Here is an 8,979-nt window from a genome sequence, read left to right as displayed (position 1 = left end):
TATATTTATATTTATATTTATATTTATATTTATATTTATATTTATATTTATATTTATATTTTTATAAATAAATAAATATATATATACGTTGGCCTTTTTGCAGAACATCAGTCTTTTCCTGGAATGTATTTCCTCATTCCCTTAAGAGAGTACAGCAGCATACCATGTCTTAAATTCTGTCCAAAGCTGAAGTCATATGTAATTAATGTGAAGCCACAAGATTTGAGATTTCTGGTTACTGAGGTAACAATGTCTAAGGTCAGATATTTCCAGTGTTCAGAGTCATCACACCTAAGCTTTAAATTTATCTGCTTATATGATACTTCTCTATTCCTTAAAAAAAAAAAAAAAGCTTTTCATTTTGAAATAATTTTAGACTTACAAGATGTCACAAAATTATCACAGAAAATTCCCCCTGTACCCTTCACCCAGCTTTCCCCAATAATAACAACTTACATAATGACAACATACTATCAAAACCAGAAAACTGATATCCATCCAATACTATTAACTTAACTACAGACCTTATTTAGATTTCACCAATTCTTTCTTTTTTTCTTTCTTTTAAGTAGGCTCCACACCCAGGGTAGAGCCCAACGCGGGGTTTGAACTCATGACACTGTGATCAAGACATGAGCTGAGATCAAGAGTCAGACGCTTAACTGAATGAGCCACCCAGGCAACCCCTAGATTTCACCAGTTCTTAAACACACACATTTTTTGGGGGGGGGAAGTGTATAGTTCTATGACATTTTATCACATGTAGAGATTCATACAATCCCCAACACAATCAGGATACAGAATTGTTCTGCCAACCGCAAAGAAAGTGTCCTGTGTGCTACCTCTCCTAAGTCTGGCAACCACACATATGTTCTCCATCAGAGTAATTTTGTCACTTGAAAAATTTTATGTTCCATTTACTTTTCGTTCTCTCAAGTTGCAAAAAAAAAAAAAAATATTTTGCAACTCTGAGAATGACATGATTTGATATAATTAGCCAACTGGTGAAAAGGACTGGTCTGCATGGCACCCTAATGATTTCAAAGACTTGCTACTCTCCTTGGCCCTGGAAAGGATGGGCGGGCACAGATACGGTTTCAAGCACGTAACTACACAAGTGTAGACGCACAGTAACTCAAAAGTAAACAAGATTTAAAGAACAGATGGCCCCATTCACTGAATGAGAAGGGATTACAATCATAGCACCTTTACGCCCACAAACAAGACAGTAAGTTTTGACATACACAACATGAGATGTCTGGTGCAGAGTGTGTTATAAATCACCAAGTGAACACTCAGCTGACATGTCCTATGTAGGGAAAGGATTCTGTCTCACACATCGCTATACCTGCCTTAGTACCTAAAAGACTGCCTGGCAGATAGTCTTATATGAATATTTTTGGGATGGATAGATGGTTTTCCTCTGATGGTATTTAGTTTTACCATTATTTATTTTTAAAAAAAAATTTTTTTTCAACGTTTATTTATTTTTGGGACAGAGAGAGACAGAGCATGAACGGGGGAGGGGCAGAGAGAGAGGGAGACACAGAATCCGAAGCAGGCTCCAAGCTCTGAGCCATCAGCCCAGAGCCTGACGCGGGGCTCGAACTCACGGACCGTGAGATCGTGACCTGGCTGAAGTCGGACGCTCAACCGACTGCGCCACCCAGGCGCCCCTAGTTTTACCATTATTTAAATACCACTGTTACCAGTGGTGTTTCCATATTAATTATATTATTGAATTTGAAACTGCTTGTTGACAAGAAATATTCCATTAATTCGCCAAGATCGATGCATCATTAAAAATAGTAGAGCTAAGAGACTTCAACAAAGAAATAAAAGAACTGCTCTTTTGGAGGCATATCAATGGTTTGAGACAAAAAAGGATCATCTTGGAAATTCCTAATGCAAAGCAACTAAGTAATTAGTATTCTAGTGGCCTTACCCACAACACATCAATGATTCTCTAGCTGGCAATTAGCTCTCTACTGACTGATAGAAACCAGCCTCATATCTTCAATTATTATAAAAATGGCCGGAGGATGAAGACAGGAAGGCTGAGACAATACTGGTGTGGGGGACAGGAAGAAAAATGGACGGGATCCAGAATTTTAGTCAGTATCTTGGCATGGCCTTGGAGGTATCTGATGGGGTTAACAAGCCATGTTTTGGAAGCTGGTTTATATCTCATTCTACAGATAAACCAGCTCATCACACTATAAATGCAAAATCAGTTGGCTAGTCAGTAGAGATGGAGTTTTCTGATTTACCAACCACATGACTTGAAAAACTTGAATGTACATTCTGAAACCCACAAGACCATCATTTATTTAACTACCATCTATAAAAATCAATTCAGAGAATTACATTGGCAAGCTGGCTCAGAAATATGCTACCCAATAAACTATTTCTACTCACTTAATACAATTCACAGAGGTCAAATGGAGGGTGGCTAATTCTTGTACATAAGGTACTGTCATGTCCCCGCAGTAAAGAGAAATCATGGCTTTCTGATTCTCAAAGTACTAAACGGGCTACTCGTTGCCACTCCACTTTTAAACACAAATGTGTATTTGCACAGGAGAATTTAAAGTATCATCACATGAAGTGGGAAATTATCTATCACACTGCACATGATGGGGCAAAGACAGAATCAGGGTACTGATTCCGCAACCAAAAAAGGCACGTAAAAGAACTTACTGACTGCCCTAAAAATATTGCCCACGGGGTGTCTCTGTGAACCAAGGGCACTACTAAAACACTAGCTGAGTATCTAAAGCATTCATACTTGCAAGAGTAATTTTCCTTCTTTATCTTTCTTTTGCTCCTTTTCTCTTTTTTTATAAAGGTTTATTTATTTTTGAGAGAGGACCCGCGAGCTGGGGAGAGGCATAGAGAGGGGGGGGGGACAGAGGATCTGAGGCAGACTCTGTGCTGACGGCAGCGAGAGCTCAATGCGGGGGTTTGAACGCATGAACCCGAGATCATGACCTGAGCCGAAGTCGGACGCTCAACCGACTGAGCCACCCAGGCGCCCCTCTTTTGCTCCTTTTCACTATCAGTATAGTTCACAGAAAGTAACAACCACCTCATAACAAACTTAGACTGAGCACTTACTTGCTGCTTGCCACACTGGGTTCCGTCTGTTCACTGCCCAGGTGGCAAGAGCAAGGAAATAACTACTGAAGATGCTCCATACATTTCTGACTAAATGAACTGCACTTCTCGCTTGACATTCTTTTGGCTTTGCCTCCGTTGGGTGGTGGAGAAGGACTGAAGATGCATTGTGGACAGTGAAACAGGCAAAATATGTATGCAACCAAGACCCGCAGTTTCCAGGGCGCCTGGATGGCTCAGTCCGTTAAATGTCTGACTTTTTTTTCTATTTTTTTATTAAAAAAATTTTTTTTAATGTTTATTTCTGAGACAGAGAGAGACAGAGCATGAGTGGGGGAGGGGCAGAGAGAGAGAGGGAGACACAGAATCCGAAACGGGCTCCAGGCTCTGAGCTGTCAGCACAGAGCCCGACGCAGGGCTCGAACTCACAGACTGTGAGATCATGACCTGAGCCGAAGCTGGACACTTAACTGACTGAGCCACCCAGGCGCCCCCAAATGTCCGACTCTTGATTTCAGCTCAGGTCATGATCTCTCTTGATCTCTCAAAATAAATAAACATAAAAAAAAAAAAAAAAAAAAGACCTGCAGTTTTCACTGCCAGGAGTGGGCCAATGAGGAGAGCTTGCTCCTGTGTAAGCCCCACCCATGTGCCCCCTTGGCTCTGGGCTCACAGCACTTTCTGCATTTCACGTCTGCTTAGGGGAAAAAGCCACTCTGTTCCTTTAGAAATGGGGTTACAGAGCAGAAGGGACCAGCACATCCTCATGTGTTGATTCTTGACACATTGTGAGGGAAGGTAATAGAAGAGTCTCTGAACTGAACTGTGCTTTACATTGAAGCATCTCATATTCTGAAGAAACACTTGGGTGGAATATGCCGGTTGGGCAGGGGGCGGGGGGTGCGGGGGAAGAGGTTCACGGTGGATTATTCCATTCATTTAACCTTTTACAAAGAAACACTGAGGTCTGAACAAATTTATATTGCAGAGTAAATTCAGAAAGTTAATTATAGCTGTAATTTGTTTTGTAGGAATGATTCTGAGCGGCTGCTGAGGTCATTCTCAGGGTGTTGCTATGGTAACAGGCACAAGGTACATTTCCAAGGCAATGTATGTGTAACAAGTGGCTGGCAGGAGCTCTCTCCTGATGTCAGGGAGACAGATCTCCCATGGTATACATGGGACTTCTTTAACTGTCTAGGAGACAAGACATATGCAAGAGTGCTAGAACATGGGAGGTTTAGTTGATAAAACTCACCTTACTCCCATCCATCCATCCAATAACTTGTCATCGCTTTGAGATATTTCTAATTGATAACTTGGTAAGTGATTAAAAAAAAAAAAGTCCTCACTATTTTTCCACGCGTGTTTGTGCCACCAGGGTTCTCACACTCAGTGCGATCAGGGACCGTGACTACCTTTGTTCGTGTCTGGTCACCAACACTTAGTCGAAGGACTAGACACAGCAGCAGGGGCTCAACAGGTGACAAACTGAAACAATTTGGTGGAAAATGCTGTAGTGGTTAGAACAGCGAGTTACACCTTTTAGGAGAAAACACAGGAGTAAGGGGGTTGTTAGCTACCTATGTAATTACCTGGCTGGGATCTTACTCGCCTGCATTACGTAAGAACTAAATTTTGAATTTAAATGCCTCTGACGAATGTAGAGACAAGACAGAAAGGAAAGGCATCATCTATTTAATTTCATTTAGCAGCTGTACTTCCTGCTCCTCTCTAGGTCCTGGCCAGAGAATGATATAATTTGTATATCTGCTTTATGCTTGTCAATATCAAGCTTTCAGGCCTTGGAATTCCCTCTAACCCTGGGCAAATGGAAGGAGTGGTCCTTTACAGACAGAAAATTCTCACACACTCTCCTTAATGGAAGAAACGGGTTTCTGATGGTTTTCAGTGAAAAACAAGGCAATAAGAAAACTCATGTAGTAAAATTTCAATAGTTTCTTTCCTACCATGAGAAAAATGCAGGGTCATCTAGAAATCACTGATACATTTTGACCATGACATTCTCATAGGTGCTAAGGCCAGGAGATTTCCAGGACATAATCCCTGCCTTCAAGAAGTTTACCTACTTGTGTCAAGAAAAGGGTTATACGAAGAGGCAAAATGGTGAAGTTTGTTAGGGATAGAATGAACATTCACATATTTTGGACAGAGTCATTTTCTGGGAACTTGTTTGAACTGTCTCTAATCCTTGGTGATTATCCACAAAGCACCCTTCTGTAGTATGAGTGATTTGATTAAGGAAATCATGCCCATTAGTTTATCATCACACCTTGTAGCTGCTAAATTCTTTATATATTTAACTTCAGGGTCACCTCTGGCTACAAAAAAAATAAGAAATTCAGAAATAGGATGTAATTACTTTAAATGATTAAACATATAGGAGAAAAGCTTAACTGTCCCTAAAATAAAAGCTCCAATCAAAATAATTATGGCATTTTCTCTCTTGAATGTTTTTTAAAAAAAAAATGCCAATTATTCCTCTTTTTTGACAATAGGTTGTCAATAACAGTTTTGAGTTCACCTTCCCATTTAATTTATGCTCCAATCTGACATGTAATGAGAGCCTGTTTTTGACAGAAACATCTTTTTAAAATCGAAGAGAAAAAAACCCACCACCTATGACTGGAAGGGTAATTGAAAAGAAATTGGAAATTAAGTGGCTTTTTTTAAAGGCAAGAAACATGAATAAAATTCAGAGATGACTCAGCAGGTAAACTATATCACATTACAGCTGTGGTTAAAAAAAAAAAAATGTAGTAAGTTACAGGCATACAACCCTCAGCAATTACACCAAAAGGGGGAATACCTGTGGGTGGTAAGTGAAAAAAGAAATCTCTGACATTTGGTATAAATCCAACCAAACATAGTAAGATAGATGAATAGCTCCTCGGAGTAGTTAACCTGCTATGGGCTGGTGCTGCGCATATGTGCCCGCATCCTTCAATTCCCGTGGAAGGGTCTGCTCTCAACAGGCTGCATTTATGACAGATTTGCAGCTCAAGTCAGACATTAAAAGGAAGTTCTGGCACAGAAAATGGCTCTGGGTAGAATTTCACATTTTTAATTATTGAAAAGAAGGTTAGAAAAACTAGGTCGGCTTCATCAAAAAACCTAAGAAGGCCTCATTGTAAGAGGAACAGTCTGAGGGGAGTTCAAAGCTAGATCACGCCAGGAGATCTTCTTTGACACTGTCCAAAGCAGCTGAAGCTAAGGAGAAAACCAGGAACACGTGATTCCCGTACAGGCACCATGTGACCACAGGGGCTCGAAGGCAAAAAATAAAAAAGACAGTCAAAGCAAACATTCAAAGAACAACATGGAGGGAAGTAACAGTTCTGCGAAACTGCCAGTCGCTGGGGGCAGTCAAGTACAGGGTCTGGTGCCCAACCTCCTGCATCTGGCAGGTCTTGTTGCAGAAAGGAACCTGCCTGGTCATCTGGTTAGGCTGGTTAGCTGCACAGGATTACTCATTACGCAAACGCTCCCATCCCGTGAAGAGCTCATTTTGTGGGGGGCAAACCAACTTTCCTCCTTCATTTTTAACACCTAGCACACCATGATCAGCGTTCAAGGAAGGGCAGCATGTATCACGGGGACTTGGGTCCTAAGAAGTTATTTGTTTTCAGTACAAAATTACAGATTTAAAACAAAGATCACCCAGTGGTAGCAAGTAGGTGATATCCTTATGGTTTATGAAAACAACTCAAGGGAGAATATTCTGGGGGATAAAAGAGAAGTCTAAGAAATCATGCATTTCAATTATCCTTGGCCAAAGAACTAAACCGATTCAGGAAAGCAGATTTGTAAAAGTAAATTAAGTGTCTCATAAAAAGATCTTATCGCTGCATCTGTTAAATAGTTTCAGGTTCTTAGGAATCTTATATATGGTTAGTTGATACGAATGCTTCAAGTAAAGAGCCCATCGATGTCAAATGGAAAATGGGCCAGGCAACTTGTGCGTCTGCTTGGGTCATGGAGATAGATTTTTCAGTCTGTTGCTCAAATAAATCGATCTTGGGGCGCCTGGGTGGCGCAGTCGGTTAAGCGTCCGACTTCAGCCAGGTCACGATCTCGCGGTCCGTGAGTTCGAGCCCCGCGTCAGGCTCTGGGCTGATGGCTCAGAGCCTGGAGCCTGTTTCCGATTCTGTGTCTCCCTCTCTCTCTGCCCCTCCCCCGTTCACGCTCTGTCTCTCTCTGTCCCAAAAATAAATAAACGTTGGAAAAAAAAAAAATCGATCTTATAATTAAAAGCAAAAGCAAGATGAGAAAAGAGAGAAGAAGAGAAAGAGAAAAGGGAAGGAAGAGGCCTTTTTCAATTTGCTGGTCTGGCTTTCTGCTTTGTTAATTTATTTGCCTTTTATGTGGTAACTTTCAAAGCTGCTGACTAATTCTGACAAAATTTTTACGCTTCTAAAACATATCAAGAGGGGTGCCTGGGAGGCTCAGTTAAGCATCGGACTCCTGCTTTTGGCTCAGGTCATGATCTCACCATTCGTGGGATCAAGCCCCACATCAGGCTCTGTGCTGACAGCGCAGAGCCTGCTTGGGATTCTCTCCTTCTACCCGTCTCTCTCAAGATAAATAAATAAATAAATAAATAAATAAATAAATAAGAAAAAAAGTAAAACAAAGCAATTCAAGAAGCATCAGAAAACTGCACTTTATCCTTGCCTGCTTGTCCTGAAATGTAACGACAGTGCTTAATTCAGTTAATTTACACAAACTTATTGAAAATCTGTTATGTTAAAGCTAATGCACTCTGTGTGTGCCAGAGGATGGGGGGCTGGCACAGGGAGCTGGTACAAAATACTTAAGATATATATATCCTTTGCCTTGAGGGACAGGAGGCTACCTGGGAAGCTAAGATAGCACAGATGAATCAATTAAGAAATAATTAAGTACCAAATTGTGAGCTGCTAACTATGAAGGCAATAAGGAAGGAGAGATGATTATGAACTGTAGTCACTAGAGAATAGTGTGGAGGAGATGTGGGGGATGAGTTACACTGATCAGACAAAATGAGATTTGGGTAGGCAGAAACGAAGAGAAAAGAAAGATGGGAAGAAATTAGGAAAACCCAGAAGTTACTTACTTTCTTACTATTCAGTCATTCATCCAATTACTTTCTCCGAAAGTCTACACTGAAAGCTAGGTACTGTGCAAACATGGAGTGCCAACCATAAAATAAAAAAAAAAAAAAAAAAAAGATGTGAGTCCTGTCCTCAAGAAGCTTGTAGTCTGGCAATGGAGATGAATGTGCTTTAAATAACTACACTATAAGGCAGGGGCGCCTGGGTGGCTCAGTCGGTTGGGCGCCCGACTTCAGCTCAGGTCAGGACCTCACAGTCCGCGAGTTCGAGCCCTGCGTCGGGCTCTGTGCTGACAGCTCAAAACCTGGAGCCTGCTTCGGATTCTGTGTCTCCCTCTCTCTCTGCTCCTCCCCTGCTCATGCTCTGTCTCTCTCTGTCTCAAAAATAAATAAATAAACATTAAAAAAATTTTAAATAACTAGAGGCTCCAGTGGTTGTAGGCAAGCGTCAGTCATGAGAAAAAACACTACTGATTAAAGTAGGTATCTCAGTGTCACGTCCCCTTGACTTGGTTGGATGTTGGTTCTGTAAGATCAGAACTTTCATTCTGATAAGGATGATCAGGTCTGAGGAGCTGGTCATAGTCAACTAATTGCACTAATTACAGATCAAAATTCAACTCATTACTTTAAATCAAGATGCCATAGGGGCGCCTGGGTGGCGCAGTCGGTTAAGCGTCTGACTTCAGCCAGGTCACGATCTCGCGGTCCGTGAGTTCGAGCCCCGCGTCGGGCTCTGGGCTGATGGC

General features: G+C 41.3%; 1 protein-coding gene across 2 annotated transcripts in view; it reads right to left on the bottom strand.

The window, feature by feature from the left end:
• The window catches only part of LOC121013601 (guanine nucleotide-binding protein G(q) subunit alpha), a 322,834-nt gene that overhangs the window by 86,588 nt on the left and 227,267 nt on the right, over nt 1–8,979 (bottom strand). The window lies entirely within an intron of this gene.

The sequence above is a fragment of the Herpailurus yagouaroundi genome, unplaced genomic scaffold (genome assembly GCF_014898765.1).
Source record: "Herpailurus yagouaroundi ecotype Mexico unplaced genomic scaffold, PumYag 199, whole genome shotgun sequence".
Classification (NCBI taxonomy): domain Eukaryota; kingdom Metazoa; phylum Chordata; class Mammalia; order Carnivora; family Felidae; genus Herpailurus; species Herpailurus yagouaroundi.
Note: the sequence above shows the minus strand (reverse complement) of the source record. Positions and strands in the feature narration are given on the sequence as shown.